Here is a 21,418-nt window from a genome sequence, read left to right as displayed (position 1 = left end):
AAATCCAATGTTTTTTTCTCACAATTCTGACTCTTGCAAGATATAAAAAAATAAACGTGCAATTCTGAGAAAAAAAAGTATGGGAATTCTGCATATTTTTTTGTTGTTGTTTGTTTCAATATTTATTAGAATTACATTTTTAAAAAATATGTTCTGTTTTGATTTTAGTTAAAGTTTTAATTACTGAATGCATATTTTATTTTAGTTTAGTTTTTGTATTTATTTTCAAATAATAACTTATCACTTCAGTTTTAGTTAATTACTTTACACCAGGTTATTATGCAAGCAGCACCTTTTCAAAATAAAAAGTAGCTAATAAATATTATATGAGATGTCATGACGTCACCAAACATTTATTTGTTTGCTTGTTCGTTAGCTAGCTATTTAACTGCAATATGCACACATTGCAGCCCAAAATAAGTAAGCATTAGCAATTGTTCACCAATAGGTGGCAAAAACGAATCCCTTAATATGAGCTCCCATAAATTTCAGTATGGTATACACATCATAGTACCATGGTATTAACATCACTCTACCGTGGTAGCCTACTGCCCGACAACTTTTTTGTTAAAAAATCCTCACAACCATAGTCGTACATGTTTATGCTAGATTTTTTGTTAATTAAGAGTTTAAATTAAACTACAATCAATTATAAGTCTTGCACGAAAATGTGCCATGCAAATTATTCAAATCATACATTTCATCTATTCGTTAATCTCAGTATGGTGCCTTTTTCAGTAAAAGTCATTAATATGTAACATGGGTCTTTGGACTGACCATCCCCCATTTGATACACCCGCAGCACAACGCTAGCTGTGTTCATCTGATACCTTTGTGTTTTACTCATGTTCGTTTCGCAAACGAATCGTTCATTCGAACCGATTCATTTGAACACTTTCGGAATGCGTTTGTAAATCACTTCACTGTTAGTAAGATTGTATGGTTGCACTAAATAAACGAGTACTCCGTGTTCAACAAAATGTTTATCGAAATACTTATTTGACTACACGAAACTGTTCACAGACTCGGTGAATTTGAACCGACTCGCTAAAACGAGTTCGCCGAGCGAACCGACTCCCTAACCCGAATCAAACGGCTCATCGTTATTGTGTTTTACTAGAGTGGAGGATCGTGTGTATCACAGAGAAGCTGGATTCTGGTTCATCTGTGTTTGGTATGTCTCAACGCATGATTTTGTTTTCATTTAGCTGTAGAAATGAGTTTGTGTGTCGATATATACCGATAGACGTGTCGTCTTGCGTTATGTCGTTTATTTCTAAACGCTTGCGCAGTCATTTAAGAACGCTGCGGTTCTTCGCAATGCTGAACAGTGAACGCTGTGTGCACCTGAATTAATATGCATGTGTGGAATGAACTTGAATTACATGAATAAATTAGACTTTTATGCATCATTATAGACAATCAAACCGTTTTGCACGCATTTTGCAAAATAAGATGTGTTGGAATAAAAATAAACTACTTAAAACCTAAGTTAACCATTAAAATGATCAACATTGCACTTTTTAAATCAAATCTAGAAGATGCTTGTTTAAATAGCTATTCATAAAATGTACTTAGTAATGAATTAATCAGTGTTTAGAATATTCTATTCTAAAATTATGCACTTGTATCTTTTTAAACATGATATTCTTGCAAAAAAGTGCCATGGTACATTACTTTTTCATACTTTTTATAAATGTACCTTTTGTTTTTGTACCATATTTCAATATAAATGTTTATATAATATACCTACTGTCTACAATACTGACAAATATGATGCTTTGAAGTTATGAATAGCTTGTTAATTTGGTTTAAACCATCCTGTTAAAACAAATTTAGTTTAAAATGAACAGTCCAACCTTTATGCACGCATTTAGCAAAATACGATGTGTTGGAATAAAAATAAACTACTTAAAACCTAAGTTAACCATTAAAATGATTAACATTGCACTTTTTAAAGCAAGTCTAGAAGATGCTTGTTTTAATAGCTATTTATAAAATGTACTAATGAATTAATCAGTGTTTAGAATATTCTATTGTAAAGTTATGCACTTCATGCAATATTCATGCAAAAAAGTGCCATGGTACATTACTTTTTCATACTTTTTATGAATGTACCTTTTAATATAAATGTTCATAGATTATACCTACTGTTTACAGTATTAGAAATATGATGTTTTAAAGTTATGAATAGCTTGTTAATTTGATTTAAACCATCCTGTTAAAACGAATGACCAACGTTTAGTTTAAGATGAACTGTTTTTGTCTTTAAAAAGGTTTCTACTAACAAAAAACACCAAGCGGTATAGATTTTAGACATGGTGCCTTTGAAATACCTCAGACTGGTGTGTGATTTAGGAAGCCAATTTAGGACACTTGTTATCCCGGTCCTCAATAGACCATTTTAGTAAATGCAATCTCTGTTGCTCCCTAAGGAGACTTTAATGCCTTCTTGCATGTTAAACTGAAAAGGTCTGCTTTAATAAATCAATAGCAGGTCTCACAGCTGTAAAGAAGATGAATGATTACAACAGTGCGTTATTAGATTAGTAAATGTCTGATGGTTGTCTCTGTTGTCATTTAGTTTGATCTGACATCTGTCTCCACCAGCAGTAAATATGCAATGTGAGTGAGTGTCTGAAGTGAACTGCTGGTTCAACAGATGCCAGATGTCCTTTTGACTTCTTCTGTTCAAGTCAAAGGTGAAATCCTCCCCTCGGAGGGTCTCGAACTGTCCAAGGTCCTGAATGGTCCCTTGGCACCTGAGCTCTTCAGCTCTAGGTTAGTTAGTATTTGTTCTGTCAGAAAAAAAAAAAGATTCTGATTTCTGTGCAGTTTTATGGGAATTTGGCATTTCTTATATACTTTCGTATATCTACCGCTTACTAGTATTCATCTCAAATATATCATCTCATTTTTGGAGATGGAAGCTTGTTTTCACCAAGCAATAAAAAACAAAAATGTAATTGCAACTTTTATCTTTTTCATTTAGACTTTTTATATCTGACAATTATATACGATTATATTTGCAATTCTGACATTTTTCTCTCAATTCTGAGTTTATATCTAACTATTTTGACAGAATCGTGAGAAATGAACTTGCAATTATGAGAAAATAGTCTCAGATTATTCTGTTATTTTCTTTCTCGACCACAGAATTAAAAATAAGAAAGATCATTGACTCACAATTTAAACATTTCTTCTCAAATTTGCAAGTTTTATGTCACAGTTCTGAGTTTATATGCTGCAAGTCTGCCATTTTTCTCTCAGTTCTGAGTTTTGACAGAATTGTGAGAAATAAACTTGCAGTTAAGGTTAATTCAGATTTTTTTCTTTCCCCACCACAGAATTAAAATTAAGAAAGCTAACTGTCATTTTTTATCTCCTAATTCAGATATTTCTTCTCAGATTTGCAATGCAAATTTGCAATGCAATTTGCAATCTTTGCAATTTTGACAAAATTGTGAGAAACAAACTTGCCATTCTAAGAAAAGAAGTGTTATAATTCTGCATTTTTTCTTTTCTCACAACATAAATAAAAATAAGAAAGTTTTATCTCACAACCTAGTCATTTCTTCTCAGTCACAATTCTGACATTTTTCTCTCAATTCTGAGTTTATATCTCACACATTTGACAGAATTGTGAGAAATAAACTTGCAATTCTGAGGAAAAAAGTCTTAAAATGCATTTTTTATTCCCCACCACCGAATTAAAAATAAGAAATCTAAGTGTGACTTTTTATCTCACAATTCAGACATTTTTTCTCAGATTTGCAAGTTTTGCCATAATTCTGAGTTTATGACTTACAATTCTTTCTGACAAAATTGTGAGAAATAAACATGCATTTCTGAGAAACAAAGTCATAAAATTATTTTGTTTCCCTTTCCCCACAACAGAATTAAAAATAAGAGAGCTAATTGTGACTTTTTAGCTTGCAATTCAAACATTTCTATCAAATTTGCAAGTTTGTATCTTGCAATTCTGATATTTTTCTCTCAATTCTGAGGAAATGTCTTTAAATTCATTTCTTTTCTTTCCCCACCGCTGAATTAAATAAGAAACCTAACTGTGACTTTTTACCTTACAATTCAGACATTTCTTCTCAAATTTTTATGTCAAAATTCTGAATGTATATTATGCAATTCTGACATTTTTCTTTCAATTCTGAGTTTTATATCTCAGAATTCTGAGAAAAAAATTCTTAAAATTCATTTTTTTTCTTTCTCCACCATAGAATTAAAAATAAGAAAGGTAACTGTGACATTTTATATCACAATTCGGATGTTTCTTCTCAGATTTGCACGTTTCTATGTCATAACTCTAAGGTTATATCTTGCAATTCCGACTTTTTTCTCAGAATTGCGAGAAGTCAGATTTGTGAGATTAAAAGTCCCAATTACCTTATTTTTTTATGTTTTATGGCAGAAACCGACTTCCATACATTTGCTCTAAATTTGTATCCTCAAGCAAGTGCTGAATTCTTTTTTCTCCAATCCTTTCACCTGATGAAGTCAAAGCCATAAAGTACACTATAGCTCTTTAACTGGATTGTGTTGGAGGACTCGTTCACCTTGGTTGTATTGTTGAAATCTCATTCTGAATCTGTCCTTCAGCCTCTAGTAGCTTCAGATGGCGACTAAAACCAAGGTGAGTGTGTCCTAAGAGGCTTTTAACTGAACTCAAGGTATAATACAAGATCCTCACGGTCTGCACGCTTATCAGTGGAATAAAAATCTCAGAGCGTTTTAAGATATGTTTCAGTTTCAATGCTGATCATCTAATTCCTTTAGGAAAGTAGATGATCTTTGCATATTGCCTAGTGTATCACATACTTGTATGCTGTTCAGTATGCAGTAAGTAGCACATAGTATTCCGTTTCTGAATGATGTCTCTGTTTGGTTGCATAAGACAGACTGAATCATTTGTATCTTATCAGTCTTGGCAAATTCATGGTCAAGCACCTGTCATTGTGAAGGTGAACTCAGAGTTCAGCAGGGTTGTGTCTTTGCTCAATTTAGGATGATTGGGGTCAAGAGTGAGGCGCAAAGGCACAGATTTTATCGCCCGGTGGAGACCTGCTTTCACCATTTACTACCCACGTGGGATTCCAACCTGTAACCTGGTTTACAGTGCTAATTCTTGTTCCTTTGATTTATGAGTAGCTTTTGTTGGTATTTTTGTTTGGCATTGTATTACTAACATTAAGTATGTTTGAAAATCTATTTAATATTTTATATATAAAAATAATATAATAAGGAAAATAATATAAATTATAAGAATTATTTTTTTTAATTTATTAATTAATTTATGAATTACTTTATTTATAAGATTAATTTAATATTTTATTTATAGCATTTTGTATTTTGTTTGTAAAATTATTTTGGAGCTTTATTTGCATTTTTTTAAATAATTTTATTTGCTACCTAGTATTTATATAATCAGTTTGCCGTTGTATTATTGACATTAATTAAGCACTCTTAAAATTGTTTTATTTAGAATATAACATTAATGTAGTATTTTATTTATATAATTTCGAATTTTATTTGTTAAATTAATTTCTCATTTTATTTACAAAATCAATTTCTATGATACTTATAAAATCAGTTTGGCATTTTGTGAATAACAATAACTGAACATTTTATTTCAAAAATTATTCTGTAGTTTATTTTGTAGTTTATTTTATTTATCTGAGCTAAAAATTAATTTAGTATTTTTTTGAAAAATGTAATTTAATACATTTTAATAATTATAATTATGTATTAAATATGTATTTTATTAACAAAATTAAGTTTGACATTATTAATCTATAAAATGAATTCCACTAGACAATTTCAAAATGTAATTTATAATTTTTTAATTTTAAATTGCATTTATAAAGCAATCCAGTAGTTTATTTTAAAAAGTAATTTGGTATTATTCATAAATTTATTTGGCATTTTATTTATAAAATTATTTTGGTAGTATATTTAATTTGGTATTATATTAATACATTTAATGTAACATTCTATTTAGAATATTATTTTAGCATTTTATTAATTTAACATTAATTTAGGGATTTATTTACAACACTTGCAACAGCTAACACTAGTATTATATTTGTAAAATAAGTATAAGTAAGTAAGTATATTTGTATAATTTGGTATTTCATGAATAAAAAATTTAGCATTTTATTTATAAAATCAATTCTGTAGTTTATTTGAAAATATAAACTGATGTTGTATTCATACAAATAATTTAATGCAGTGGTTTATTTAAACATAATTTGGTGTTTTATTAATAAAATGATTTTTTTAAGCAATTTGTATTTTATTAACAAATATATTAGGGGTGCAACGGATCGTAGGTGATCCGTGATCCGTACGGACCGGACTCCACGGTTCGGTACGCATGTGGTTCGCGGATTAACTGTTAAGTTTAACCATCATAGAAAAAGTTTATAATTCGCACGTGTTTTGTCTTGCCAATTTAGCCATTCAAACTGTTTAAACCGCTGCAGCAAAAGAGAAGACGCGCGTTGTTTTTTATGTATGTTTGTTGTTGTTGTTTTTTACCGCTGGCGCACACAAGCCAGCACGCGCACAGAGAGCGAGAGCGAGAGAGACAGAGAGAGACGTGCGATTTAGACTGCGTGATTCACAGATTGATTCCTCTTCAAAACTTCTCTTAACATACATACAAAGTTATGTTTAAATACCCGTTTTTGTATTCTGGTAAACACAGTCGTTTATGTCTTCAGTGAACTGAAACAGCGGAGAAAGATGCGTGCCAGTATTAGATACGTGCATTAGGCCTTAAAGAGACAGCATCCTATAAATACCTGCAGTGAGAAGCACTAGTTATTTTACAATTAATTATTACATTTCTGCTGCTGAATACTAGTGTTATTGATTTTATTAGTAACTTTGTTGTATTCATCTACACTTGTCATTTGTGTAATTGTTTTTGTTTTGTTACTGACTTTATTAGTTCAGCTAGTAGTTTTTGCTATGGATTAGAAGTACTTAAAGCATTCAGAAATTATTAAAAAAACAAACTTTTTTTTGTTTTGTTTGTTTTTTGCTGATCCGAAAAATGATCCGATCCGTGACTCAAAATCCGTGATGTGATCCGAACCGTGAGCTTTGTGATCCGTTGCACCACTAAAATATATGTATGTAATATTTATTTTATTAACAAAATTAATTTTGAAATGATTAACTTTAGTAGTTTGTTTCAAAATGTAATTTAGCATTTTATCAATACAATTAATTTTCAGTCATTTATTAGTTTATGTTATAAGTAATTTGTTATTATTAATGAATTTATTTGCCATTTTATTAATAAAATGAATTTGGAAAGTAAAAATATTTGATAATCTTTTGTTATTATTTACATGATTCAGATCAGTATGTGGTTTTATAAAATAGGTATTATAAAATTTTGATTTTGACTTTTTGCCATTTTATTTAGATAGTATAGGAAGAATATAGGATTCTGTGAAGAGCTTTGTAGAAAAGAGAGGGAAATATGATCAGAACCTCGTTCCTGGTCGAATCTGAACCAGTAAAGAGCATTTTAGGAGTCCAGGCCCATATGACGTCTTTGATAGGATAGATTACGCTGTTCTTTGAAGCCTTAGGGAATCCATGCAACAAGATCTTAGCTGCTGCAGCTCTCCAGTGTCGTGTTACTAGAAGGCTGGCTTGGTTTTTGCCAGATTCTCATGTGTGTCTGAGCCGGTGTGGGTATCAGCTGTGCCGTGACCTTGTCTTACCACACCAACACGTGCAAATCCACACAGATACGCTTCTGGCTGCTGCGAGATCCTGCATTGATCTCCTCTCTGCAGTCTTGCCCGAGTTTCTGTCTGTCTGTGAGATGGACAGAGATAGAGAGAAACAAACTGAAGAGGTGGATGCTAGGATGCATCGATTGAGACTAAACGCTCGAGAGAAGAAGACACCGACGAGATGCTGAGCAGAGATGCGAGATTTATGCTTTGAACATTGCCAAGCAGCAAGTCTGCAACGATACGATATAAATAATCCGCTTTCTTGGTTTCTAAACGTCTCTGAGGATGTTTACTTGTGCCTCACGAATGCTAAAAAGATGTGCGAATAAGAACTTACTTGAAGCTCAGTGCAGTTTGTTAGATATTTTTACAACCCCACTTATGAGAAAGAAAAATCATGAATAAGATCTCTATAAAATCTCTATGGTTTCTTCTAGACTTCTTTTAAAGGTTCACCAATGGATCCTCTGCAGTGAATGGGTACCGTCAGAATGAGAGTCCACACAGCTGATAAAAACATCACTATAATCCACAAGCAAACAAAACCACTCCAGTCCATCAATTAACATCTTGTGCAGCCAAAAGCTGTAAGAAACAAATTAAAATAAGAGTCCATAGTTCATAATAATGCTTCCTCCACTGAAAAGGTTGTCCTCTCACATTACAATCCACCAACATACACAGTCAAAAGTTTTTGAACAGTAAGAATTTTAATGTTCTCAAAATCACCAAGCCTTCATTTATTTGATCCAAATACAGCAATAACAGTATAATTTTTAAATATTTTTACTATTTACATTAACTGTTTTCTATTTGAATATATTTTAAAATGTAATTTATTCTTGTGATTTCAAAGCTGAATTTTTAGCATCATTACTCCAGTCTTCAGTGTCACATGATCCTTCAGAAATAGTATTATTTCTAATATTCTGATTTGCTGCTCAAAAAAAAAAAAAATTATTATGTAAAAAAACAGCTGAGTAGAATTTTCAAAAAGTTCAGAAGAACTGCACTTTTCTGAAATAGAAGTCTTTTTTTAACATTATAATTAATTTAAGTGGTTTATTTAAACATATAATTTGGTATTTTATTAATAGATCAAATTGTACATTTTGCTTACAAAATTAATTGTTTTTTTTCTGAAAAATGTAATTTAATGTTTTCTAATAACAAATATGTATGAAATATTTATTTTATTAACTAAATTATTTTGAAATTATTAATTCAGTAGTTATTTCAAAATTTAATTCAGTATTTTATTTATAAAATTAACTTTAATTTGTAAAAAGTAATTCAGTATTATTAACAATTTTTTGTAGCATTTTATGTATAAAATTAATTTGATAGTCTATTTATGTTATTTGCTGTTCTATTAATAACATCAATTTAACATTTTATTTAGAATATTAATTTAGCTTTTAATAAATTTAATTAATAATAATGCTTACTCCAGTGAAAAGGTTGTCCTCTCATATCAAAATCCACCAACATGCATTATCAAAAGTTTTTGAAAATTAAGATTTTTAATGTTTTAATGTTTTTTTTTAAAGTCTCTTCTGCTTACCAAGACTGCATTTATTTGATCTAAAGCAGTATTTTTTTTGAGCAGCAAATCAGAATATTAGAATGATTTCTGAAGGATCATGTGATCATGTAAAAAATCAGCTTTGAAATCACAGGAATAAATTACATTTTAAAATATGTTCAAATTGAATATATTCAAATAAATCCTTTTAAGTCCTTTTAAGACAAGTCATGTCACTCGGCGGCCATCTTTGAAACGCTACTCGGGCATTCAAGTGCAACTCCTATCTCTTTGAATGGGGAAACATCAAATTCTCCAAAACTGTTCACCAACCTCACGATTAAATTTCATATTTTAAATCTGCAAAGAAATCCAACAAGAACTGCCTCATGAATATGGTTCCTTGTGCTCCAATAGCGTTAAAAAACGTTTATTTTTCCGGCTAAATGAGCCAGTGCGCATGCGCAGTACTGAGCTCACGTCTTAGAGCGCCGATTGTTTCTATAGCAACCGGGACTTCTAACGGCAGCTGCAGTGACACGCTGACTTTACTAATCAACGATTGGCTCTTTCACTAAGAAGGCGGAGCTTCGCGGCCATGATGACCGTTGCATTTTTCCCCATTCAAAACTACACGAGTGACATGTCTTTGGTATTCTATAGTCTTTGAATAAATGCAGGCTTGGTGAGCAGAAGAGATTATAAAGACATTAAAAACCTTAAAAACTTTTGACTGGTAGTGTATTTCTTTTTAAACTGTTTTGGGTTTGTATATTATTGAACATTCTCTGTATGAATGCTCTCTTTACTCTTAAAAACAAAGGCTCTTAATTGGCATAAATGGTTCAGTGCAGAACTTTTAACATCAGTGTTACCTTTCCAAGGTTTTTTATAGTGCAAAAATGTTCTTTAGATTGTTCAAATGTCCTTCACACTAAAAACTAAAATGGTTCTCTGTGCAATCCCCCTTTTGAATCTTTTATTTTTAGTGTTTTTTCTTCAAATGGATTTCAGAGCCTCAGTTGTGCTGCCTTTCCAGGGTGTGACTGTCATCATTGCTGTTAGCAGTTATGTAACCCCCCCAACACATTACACGCATGCACAAGAGAGATAAAGGGAGTGTGCATGGCTCTCTGGAGTATTCAGCGAATGAATGAATCACTCTCAGTTTATGACTCTCTTCCTACACAAAGCATCACCTGCGATGCTCAAATCCAAACACAGCTGTGGAGCTTTTGTGTTTCACTAACACTAACATAGCACTTGAGTTCCATTAATCAGAGCAGTATTGTTATTGTTAACAGAAATGAACTATTAATCTTTAAAGAATTACTCCACTTTTTAGAATAAACATTTCCTGATAATTTCACCCTCATGTCATCCAAGATGTTCATGTTTTTCTTTCTTCAGTTGCAAAGAAATAAGTTTTTTGAGGAAAACATTCCAGGGTTTTTCTCCACAAAGTGGACTTCAATGGTGTTCAATGGATTGAAGGTTTAAAAATGCACCTTTAAAGGCCTCTAAATGATCCTTTAATACTTTTTAACCTCACATGCTTGTCTTGACTAGCTTTGCGATGCACATGCATTCTCTGTGCACTCTGGTTCAACACAGTTAGGGTATGTCGAAAAACTCCCATTTCTTATTTTTTTAAACTTCAAAATCATCCTACATCGCTGCAGAAGTAGAGACCCAGTGTTTACAAAGTGAATGCGCAAAGAAGGGCAAACACCCTTTACAAAAAAAAGGTAAAACAGCGATATAGGACGATTTTGAAGTTGAAGAAGAAAATGAGATGGAAGTTTTTTGACATACCCTAACTGCCTTGAACCGGAACTTGAACTTGAACTGTCTTGTGCATCGCAGAGCTAGACAAGATGAGCATTTGTGGTTAAAAGGTCTATAAATATTATTTTTTTTTTAAGAAAATGAATGAACATTTTGCTAGATAAGACCCTTATTCCTCAGCTGGGATCATTTAGAGCCCATTGAAGCTGCATTTAAACTGCATTTTTAACATTCAATCTGTTGAGCACCATTGAAGTCCACTATGGAGAAAAATCCTGGAATGTTTTCCTCCAAAAACTTAATTTCTTTTTGACTGAAGAAAGGAAGACATGTCTTGGATGACCAGGGGATGAATAAATGATCAGGATATTTTTATTCCGGAAGTGGAGTAATCCTTTAATAAAGCTGAAAAAAAAAAGACATATTGGATGAAAAACTTAAACTTAAAATGAACTAACTGATCAACTAACTAAAATAAAATAAGTTGAAATGGTAAAATTACTCAAATTTAATGGAAGTAAAATAAATTATGGCTAAACAGAGATATAAAACAGCAATATTTTATCTATCTTAACTAAACAAAATGATTGAAACTTAAACTAAAATGAAAACATATTCAAGATATGAATAAATTCTATCATAGAATCACTGATAAGAGTTAGTGATTTGAACAGACTCCAATTTTTTTTTTAAACCTTCCCTCTGCCAAATGCAGGAATGAACAAAGTCATTATCTAATGCAATTGTCTTACATAAACCACTTTTTTAAAATCACTTTTATGGCTGCTGTGGGAATGTAAATCCCATCTTTATGTTAAAAAAGCCAATCAGCTGATTGATCATTCATATGCATTAAATGGACTTGAAAAGAGGCCAATAGTTTATGTCACTCTTGTCAGATTTTATTCAAAATGAGTCATTTTGTCATATTTTTTTAAAGGAATAGTTAAAAAAAATGTAAATATGTTAAAAATGTACTCAGCTTTAGGCCATCTGAGATGAAGAGGAGTTTGTTTCTATATCAGAACAGATTTGGAGAAAATAGCATTACATCTCTTGCTCACCATTGGATCCTTTGCAGTGAATGGGTGCCGTCAGAATGAGAGTCCAAACAGCTGATAAAAACATCACAATAATCCACAAGTAATCCACACCACTCCAGTCCATTAGTTAACCTCTTGTAAAGCAAAAAGCTGCATGTTTGTATGAAACAAATCTATTATTAAGATGTTTTTAGCTTTAAACCATCACTTCTGGCCAAAATATGAATCTATAATTCATGATAATGCTTCCTCATTGAAAAAGTCTGATCTCTTGTTGTCCTCTCACATCAAAATCCACTTTTTTGTCTTGAAAATCTGTACAGATTTCTCTCCTGATTGAGGCGAGATGACTTTTTACTTGAGTAAGCAAAATTGTGGATAGAGTCGTAGTATTTTATCCAAAAATTATGGTTTGAAGTTAAAAATGTCTTAATGATGGATTTGTTTCTTACAAACACACATCTTTTGCCTTCTTAAAATGTTAACTGATGGACTGGAGTGGTGTGGACTACTTGTGGATTATTGTGATGTTTTATCAGCTGTTTGGACTCTCATTCTGACGGCACCCATTCACTGCAGAGGAACCATTGGAGAGCAAGTGGTGGAATACATCAAAATCCACCAACATATTTGTTTAGAGCTATTTTGGCTTGCAAATATGTGCAGATTTCTCTCCTGATTCAGACAAGATTACTTTTTACTGGAGGAAGCAAAATTGTGGATAGAGGACTTTTAGCTAGAAACAACAGTTTGAAGTTAAAAATGTCTTAATGATGGTTTTGTTTCTTACAAACACACAGCTTTTGCCTTCTTAAGATGTTAACTGATGGACTGGAGTGGTTTTGTTTGCTTGTGGATTATAGTGATGTTTTTATCAGCTGTTTGGACTTTCATTCTGACGGCACCCAACATATTTGTTTAAAGCTATTTTAGACTGTTTTGGCTCTTCTGATTCAGACGAGATTACTTTTTACTGGAGAAAGCAAAATTGTGGATAGAGGAATGGATTATTGTGATGTTTTTATCAGCTGTTTGGACTCTCATTCTGACGGCACCCATTCACTGCAGAGGATCCAATGGTAAGCAAGTGATGTAATGCATTAAAATCCACCAACATATTTGTTTAGAGCTATTTTAGACTGTTTTGGCTTGCAAATATGTGCAGATTTCTCTCCTGATTCAGACTAGATGACTTTTTACTGGAGGAAGCAAAATTGTTGTATTTTACATTCTGACGGCACCCATTCACTGCAGAGGATGCATTTGTATACAAGTGATGTAATGCAACATTTTTCTAAATCTGCTGAAGACACAAACTCATCTACATCTTAGTTGGCCTGTGGGTGACTGAAATATGTGACCCTGGACCACAAAACCAGTCTTAAGTCGCTGGGGTATATTTGTAGCAATAGCCAAAAATTCATTGTATGGGTCAAAATTATCGATTTTTCTTTTATGCCAAAAATTATTAGGAAATTAAATAATGATCATGTTCCATGAAGATTTTTTGCAAAATTCCTACTATAAATATATCAAAATGTAATTTTTGATTAGTAATATGCATCGTTAAGAACTTAATTTGGACAAATTTAAAGGTGATTTTCTCAGTATTTTCATTTTTTGCACCCTCAGATTCCAGATTTTCAAATAGATGTATCTCGGCCAAATATTGTCCTATCCTAACAAACCATATATCAATAAAAAGCTTATTTATTGAGCTTTTATATATTGTATACATCTCAGTTTTGTAAAATTTAACCTTATGACTGGTTTTGTGGTCCAGGGTCACATATCAGCAAATTTTCAATGTTTAGGTGAACTACTCCTTTAATGCTAATCTAGTTAAAAGTATAGTCAGTGTGACTGCAGTAAACATTTGCTGGCTCTCATGTCAAACAGATCCTGTGACTTTAGTGTTATTGAGCTCAGGGCTGTGTGTGTGTGAATGCGGTGTTGGTAATGGATGCTGTGTGCTGCCTCAGCCTCTGTATTTCACACTTGAATGCACTGAACAGGAGCCAAGAAATGTGCGCTGGAAATCTATTTATTGTGTTCAGAGGCTTGAGCGTGAGGGCGAGATCGGCATGTATGGGTTTATTTTATGCAAAGGAACTTTGAAATAATGTAAAGGCCTAAAACTCATTTGTTGGTAGCTGCTGACTGCTCATTTTAGTCGTTATGGTTCATTTATGTGGCTTTCATTAGTATCCGGTTTTCAGTGAGCCACTTTCAGATTGGGTTTCATGCTGAGGAACGAACCGAGAGGGAAAATACACGGCCTGAACATTAATATGGTTATTTAGGCACAGAATAGAAGAGTCACCCTTTGAATTTTCCTTTGGGTCGTGGAGAAAATTGGACTTCTGAAGGTGAAGAAAAGGCCATTGTCAGCATGAACTGGGTTTGAACTCATGTGAAATTGGAAAGACATTAGCAGAGTGAATCTGCGAGGCTCATCTTCTGGAAATTAGCCAGTGCAATTAACCTGACTCGAGGCGCTGAGCTGGCTAAAGACGAGCGAGATACCTATCAAACTCTGATTCCCACGCAAACCATGCGCCATCTCTGTCATTGCTTGCACTCTGAGCTTCAGAATAATCACACTGCAGAACAGAACAGAACAGAATAGCATATAGATAGATAGATAGATAGATAGATAGATAGATAGATAGTTGCTCGGGCATTGCTGTGTGTTTGCTAGGTTATTCTTTGGTTGCTAGGGTGCGGTTACATAAGTGGATGTCAGGGTGTTGCTATGGGGTTTCTATGTGGTTGCTTCGATGTTGTAGGTGGTTGTCAGGGTGTTGCTATGTGGTTACTAAGCTGTTTTTCATGGTTGCTCGGGCAATGCGATGTGATTGCTAGGTTAATCTTTGGTTGCTAGGGTGTTGCTGTGTGGTTGCTTCAGTGTTGGTGGTTGTCAGGGTGTTGCTACGTGGTTGCTTCAATGTGATAAGTGGATGTTGCTAAGGGTGTTGCTATGTGGTAGCTTCATTGTAAGTGGATGTCAGGGTGTTGCAATGAGGTTGCTATGTGTTTGATTCAGTGTTGTAGGTGGTTGTCAGGGTGTTGCTATGTGGTTGCTTCAGTGTTGTAGGTGTTTGTCAGGGTGTTGCTATGGGGTTACTAAGGTGTGTTACTATGGTTGCTCAGGCACTGCTATGTTATTGCTGGTTGTTCTTTGGTTGCTAGAGTATTGCTATGTGGTTGCTTCGATGTTACAGGAGGTTGTCAGCTTGTCAGGGTGTTGCTATGTGGTTGCTTTAGTGTTGTAGGTGTTTCTCAGGGTGTTGCTATGGGCTTGCTAAGATGTTCTTCAGGGTTGCTCAGGCATTGCCATGCGATTGCTAGGTTGTTCTTTGGTTGTTAGGGCGTTGCTATGTGGTTGCTTCAATGTTGTAGATGTTTGTCAGGGTGTTGCTATGGGGTTTCTAAGGTTTTCTTCATGGTTGCTCAGGCACTGCTATGTTATTGCTAGGTTGTTCTTTGGTTGCTAGGGTGTTGCTATGTGTTTGCTTCAATGTTGTAGGTGGTTGTCAGGGTGTTGCTATGGGGTTACTAAAGCTTCTGTGTGGTTGCTAGAGTGTTGCTATGTTGTTCAAGGTGGTTGTCATGTCATTTTGTTGTTGTTCGGTCTTTGCTTTGTTTTATCATGCACATTGCAAAAACTAAAAATTCTAAAAAAAAAAAAAAACACATTTCATAGCACACAAACCATACAATCTGAAGCATAATTTATGTCTGTAGCACAAACAGCACACTGAATTTTAATCCTTACAGTTATGGGCTTGTTCTCTCAGTATGAGCAATAGCCTGGCTTATAGCACACTCTACTAACATTATCCGTTTAGTTATCATCTCAGCAGTGAGCATCTCAGCTATTGATATCTGCTGGCCTCAGTCTGGCCTGATCAATGGTATTGACCGGTTCCTGAGGTGGGAGAGATCCAGTCCACTGTGTGCCGAACAGCTTTTAGTCTGCAATTAGCACCATTTTTTGACCGCAGTATTGAACAGCTCTGCATCCATCACTTAGTCCTGATACTTTTAAGAAATGTTTATTCTCTCATTTAGAAAGGTTTCTCTCGCATACTTTTGTGACATTAATGTGCATGTCTGCTTTCCAATTGACTTACTACTACTAATATACACTGAAATAAGAAAAGCACATACAGGGATGTAATGTCATACGATATAAAATATTTAAAAAACTTTATTTTTGCTCTATTTTAGGTTGTGTCTGTCTTTTTAAGACTCAGTGTGTGGTAATGTTGACCTGTCATTGCTCTGGCTAATCATTGATCGTCTGCCATCTTGTTGGGTGGGGTTGACAAAGTTCACTTTAATACATGAGTGTGTGTCAAAGCCGAATGCTTCTAAATGAGTATATACTGTGTGTGTGTATCTGTAATAGAAACTGGGTGAAGTTACGTTTGGTGACTTCAGACGCACCCACTAGTCCAACACTGGTCTGATGTCAGGAGTATCCCGTGTCACTCGCAAGTCCTGGAACATCTTTCTCTTTTAGGCTGGATTTACCAGGTGAGACATTGTCTTATACTGAACAAATATTTTAAGTCTAAATACTGTAAGTCTGTCTTGTGTAAATTATAACCCGTCTACGAGTGAATGTCACGAAACCTGTTAAGAATGCAGTATGTCCAGGTTATATTTCACTCCAAAATCAAACGAAATTATATTATATATGACCCTGGACCGCAAAACCTATATAGGTCTTATAAAGCACAGGTATACTAGCCAATAGCCAACAATATGGGTGAAAATGATCTATTTTTCTTTTATGTCAAAAATCATCAGGATATTAAGTAAAGGTCATGTTCCATTAAGATTTTTTTGTAAATTTCCTGCCCTAAATGAATCAAAACTTATTTTTTGATTAGTAATATGTATTGCCAAGAACTTCATTTGGACAACTTTAAAGGCGATTTTCTTAATATTTAGATTTTTTTTGCACTCTCAGATTCCAGCTTTTCAAATAGTTGTATCTCAGCCAAATATTGTCATCTTGTCCATAACAAATCATACATCAATGGAAAGCATATTTATTCAGCTTTTAAATGATGTATAAATCTCAATTTCATTCCTTTAATTTCCTTATGACTGGTTTTGTGGTCCAGGGTCAAGGAAATACAACTTTAGTCTTTCTACTTAAGAATTTCATGTTTAATTCAACGTGTTACTTGCTTTTTTTGGTAATTATTTGTGAAATTTACTAGTGAATGTTTCAAAGTAAATTCAGCAGATTTTTATTTTGCGAAAAATAATGATATATTAATATTTACTTATTAACATAATTTATTTATAAACTTATTTTATATAATTTATTTATTGCATTGGCTTTGATTTTTGCTCATGTAAATTATTTTATAATAAAAATTGCAATTTAGTACTTTTTAATATAATAGAGTAACTTTAATAGAACAGAATCTACTGTAAATATCGATAGCAATAGAATTTGCAAAAAAACATTTAGATGCATTATGAAAATGATAATTTGAGAATAAAATGTACTTAATCATCACATAAATAATGCAATTAAAATCATTATTGTTTTTCTTAATTCATTTGTTTTTAATAATGAATTTGTTTTCAAGATATAATTTATTCACTTGGAATTGAGGTGAAATGTAGTATTGGAAAGATCAAAAGCTAAAAAATTGTGTGAATGAAATTCCAATTGCATCAAACACCAGTTCTGCAAATATGTCTGTAAGTATCACATCAATAATGTGATATCATGCATTATGGTTAAGTGGCTTCTATATCCAGCCTCTTTTGCTGTAACATGAAGCTTTTCTCTCAGTATCACAAGTGTTGCTTGAGGATGCGGTGAAGTTTCCCTCTCAGCTCAGGAAATTACGTCTTCTCTTTTTTTTCAGTATTGTCACCTTTCAGGACTGCTCTAATCAGCTCGATGTGGAGCCGATATGCTGAAATTGTGTTGACTTGTGCAGGGCAGCATGTTAGGAGACAACCTCCGTGTGTGAGGACATCCGGCCTGTTTTTGTTGGCTGTGTGGAGAGCTTTTGGGAGAGAGGTGTTTAGTTTCGGCGTAGGGTGCCGCTTGAATATACTTTATTTATAGCTGCAGACATTAAAGAGAAGCCGGTGACTTACTGAGAATAAAGGATAGAAAATCACTCATTTATATGCAGAAAAAAATACATGGGAGGAAATTGGTGTAGGGTTTACTTTTAAACATTTATTATATGTTTATCTAGAATAGATGTCCGTACAGCGTCTCATGCGCCTTTGTGAGAACCTGAAGTGGTCATGTGTGAGGAAATCAGCATCATGAGTTGTAACATCAGATCTGGAGTCACATCACACATGCATGATGAAGCATTTCAGCCAACCGAGAGAAAATACAGCCAACGTGGCTCAAGTTATACGAGCCTTGACGTATGTGGGTATGCAGGGACTCTAGAAAAGGTTGCCGCTGAGATCCGTTAACTGAAAGCCATGAATTATTCATCAGTCCTGGGCTCAGAAAAACAGCTGATCATAATCCCGCCACTCTTGCATTTTCAGAAATGGCAAACGTGCACTGAAAATGAAAACAGGTGTAGGATTTGCTGGGAGTTTTGACTCAGAAATTGCTTGTGGATTTCATAAATAATTACAAAGGAATAGCAAAAGATGGAAATAAATGTGAAATTTTGAAGAACTGAATGTACGACAATAATCTTTACAGTTTACTTTGAAAAATAAAATTCTGGTAGTAATGCAAAACTGTTGTATAGTATTTTTATCAGTCAAGAGTGAGAGAAAGAGAGAAGTAGATTACTTTTACAAAAGCAAAATAATAATTTGGTATTGGAATTTGCTATTTTTCTTTGTTGACTGTGCAGGAAATGTGGTTCCCAACTAACAATATATGTTCTAAGAGCGTTGTGCAAATGTTCCCATTAAGTTATGAAAACCTCATTTTTGAAAGCTGATTATTTAATGTTAAAAGTTAGAGACAATATGTGACCCTGAACCACAAAACCAGTCTTAAGTAGCATGGGTGTATTTGAAGCAATAGCCAAAAATACATTGTAAAGGTCAAAATTATCGAAATTATTCGTAAATTTTCTACCATAAATATATCAAAACTTAATTTTTGATTAGTAATATGCATTGCTAAGAACTTCATTTGGACAACTTTAAAGCCGATTTTCTCAGTATTCAGATTTCTTTGCACCCTCAGATTCAAGATTATCAAATAGTTGTATCTCGGCCAAATATTGTCCTATCCTAATAAACCAGACATCAATGGAAAGCTTATTTATCAGATGATGTATAATTCTCAATTTAAAAAAAATTACAGTTTTTTGGGTCAAGCATGTGAACATTACTCTTGAATTTTAAATTGTTTCAGAAAACGTTCCATAAACAATGCGTTGAGAATGTTTTCAAAAACCACTTTGAATGAACATTCTATTAATGTTACTAGATGAATGTTTGTTCATAACTTTGAGAGAACCTTGTCCTTGACAGAATGTTCTGTGTTAGGTGGGCATGTGGTAAAATGACAGTGAGACTGCTGGACTTTTATTGGTAGCTGAAAGCATGACAAAGTTTTTAGTAAGTGAACATATAAAGGCTGGGGAATGTGTTTAAATAAATGACTAACAAGCATCAGAATTCTGTGAAGCTGGAGTCGTCAGGCTCTGTGATCTGGAAGTGTTTGTATGTTTCTGTTATGGAAGCAATGTATAGGCTGAGCTTGGCTTTATTGATCTGCAGGTCTCAGGAGTGCTGCAGTGGAGGACTGCAGAGATGCAGTCACTGCAGATGTACAGCAGCAAGAAAATTTTAGGGGCTTTATAAGTTATTACAGGTCAGATTATGATTACATTGTGGGTCAGTATTCACTGAAGGCATTCATTCGACAGTTTCATAGGATAAATAGAAAAAAATAGATAGAAAATAGATAAATAGACTGTAAAAATCCTTTGAAAGGTAACCATACAAATAAATTAAAGATTATTATTATTTAAAATTTTACATGTTTTTATTATTGTATTAAATGAATTTGTATATTTATTATTTATCATTTTTATTGTATTATTTATTATAATTAAATCAACCTGACTGCATCAGGTTACAACTGCATTTTTTATTTTAACAGTGATAGAAATGGAAATAAAACAGAAAAAATAAAATGTATAATATAGTTGTATTTATCATTTTTTAATCAAAAATATTAAAAAGTATAAATATGAAAATTAGTATTTTTAAAGTTAGTTTAATTTTTTTAAATATTGCATATAAAATTGTAAAATTCTGTTCATAAAATTACCACCAAAGTAGCCTCTTTTATAAGTACCACAGCATTGCCATAAAGATACTGAGTGTGCATGTGTGGGCTTGACTTCTTTTGCTGCTCATGCTGTTCCTCCTGCTGACTCTGATCAATAAAAGTCAGTTCTCCTCCTCACTCGTCTCTCATAACGTCCGTCTTCACTCCATCCTTTTCCCGTCTACCTCAAGTGAGGTTGGTGTTTTGAGGCATACTAGAGAAACGTACCGCAGATTTTACGTATATGTAACACAGCATCATTTAACATGTTTTCTTACATTTTATAAAAACAATAATCCATTTTAAGAGCTCACACTTTAAAACACCCCCATTAAAAACACATATCTTAAGTTATCTCTAACTTTTAGCATCATTTTGTTTTCTTAGCTCGATTTCTCTTTAGCTGTGATTGAAGGTGATGTTTGAGGACTGTCGGCATGCATACATAACTGTACTACACCTTCAGACTTTGACCAGCAGCTTCAGATAAGTTATCTGAACACAGACGTAACGGCATTCCTTTGAGCATCTGATGATGTTGTCAGACTCCATTCAGCACTGTTTCCACCTGATGATGACATTATTATTCAGGATATTCTGTAGTGCTGAAAAATTCCAGTGCAATGTTTGTTTTTAATGTTTTGATATATTTATATTTTCATATATGTGGCATTGGATCACAAAACCAGTCATAAGGGTCAGTTTTTTTTAAATTGAGACTTATACATTATCTGAAAGCTAAATAAATAAGCTTTCAATTGATGTGTTTGTTAGGATAGGACAATATTTGGCCGAGATACAACTATTTGAAAATCTGGAATCTGAGGGTGCAAAAATATCTACATTTTGAGAAAATCGCCTTTAGAGTTGTTCAAATTAAGTTCTTAGCAATGTTTATTACTAATCAAAAATTAGGTTTTGATGTATTTAAAGTAGGACACTTACAAAATATCTGGAACATGATCCTTACTTAATATCCAAA

The 21,418-nt window shown here is 33.2% G+C and overlaps 1 protein-coding gene across 3 annotated transcripts in view; it reads left to right on the top strand.

Moving 5' to 3' along the window:
- Window positions 1–1,094: 1,094 nt before the first annotated feature.
- pacsin1b (protein kinase C and casein kinase substrate in neurons 1b) overlaps window positions 1,095–21,418 on the top strand; it is a 37,690-nt gene continuing 17,366 nt past the window's right edge. Inside the window, exons 1-2 of one of the 3 annotated variants that reach the window (XM_073852003.1) lie at window positions 1,102–1,174; window positions 16,543–16,670. The gene's annotated coding sequence lies outside the window, so the exon portion shown is untranslated. Of the gene's footprint in view, window positions 1,175–16,506; window positions 16,671–21,418 lie in introns of those variants that run through there. The other 2 variants (XM_073852004.1, XM_073852002.1) reach the window with 2 other exon arrangements.

Source organism: Garra rufa, chromosome 12, assembly GCF_049309525.1.
Source record: "Garra rufa chromosome 12, GarRuf1.0, whole genome shotgun sequence".
In the NCBI taxonomy this organism is placed as follows: Eukaryota; Metazoa; Chordata; class Actinopteri; order Cypriniformes; family Cyprinidae; genus Garra; species Garra rufa.
The sequence above is the reverse complement of the archived record's forward strand: the minus strand, read 5'-3'. Positions and strand labels throughout refer to the sequence as shown.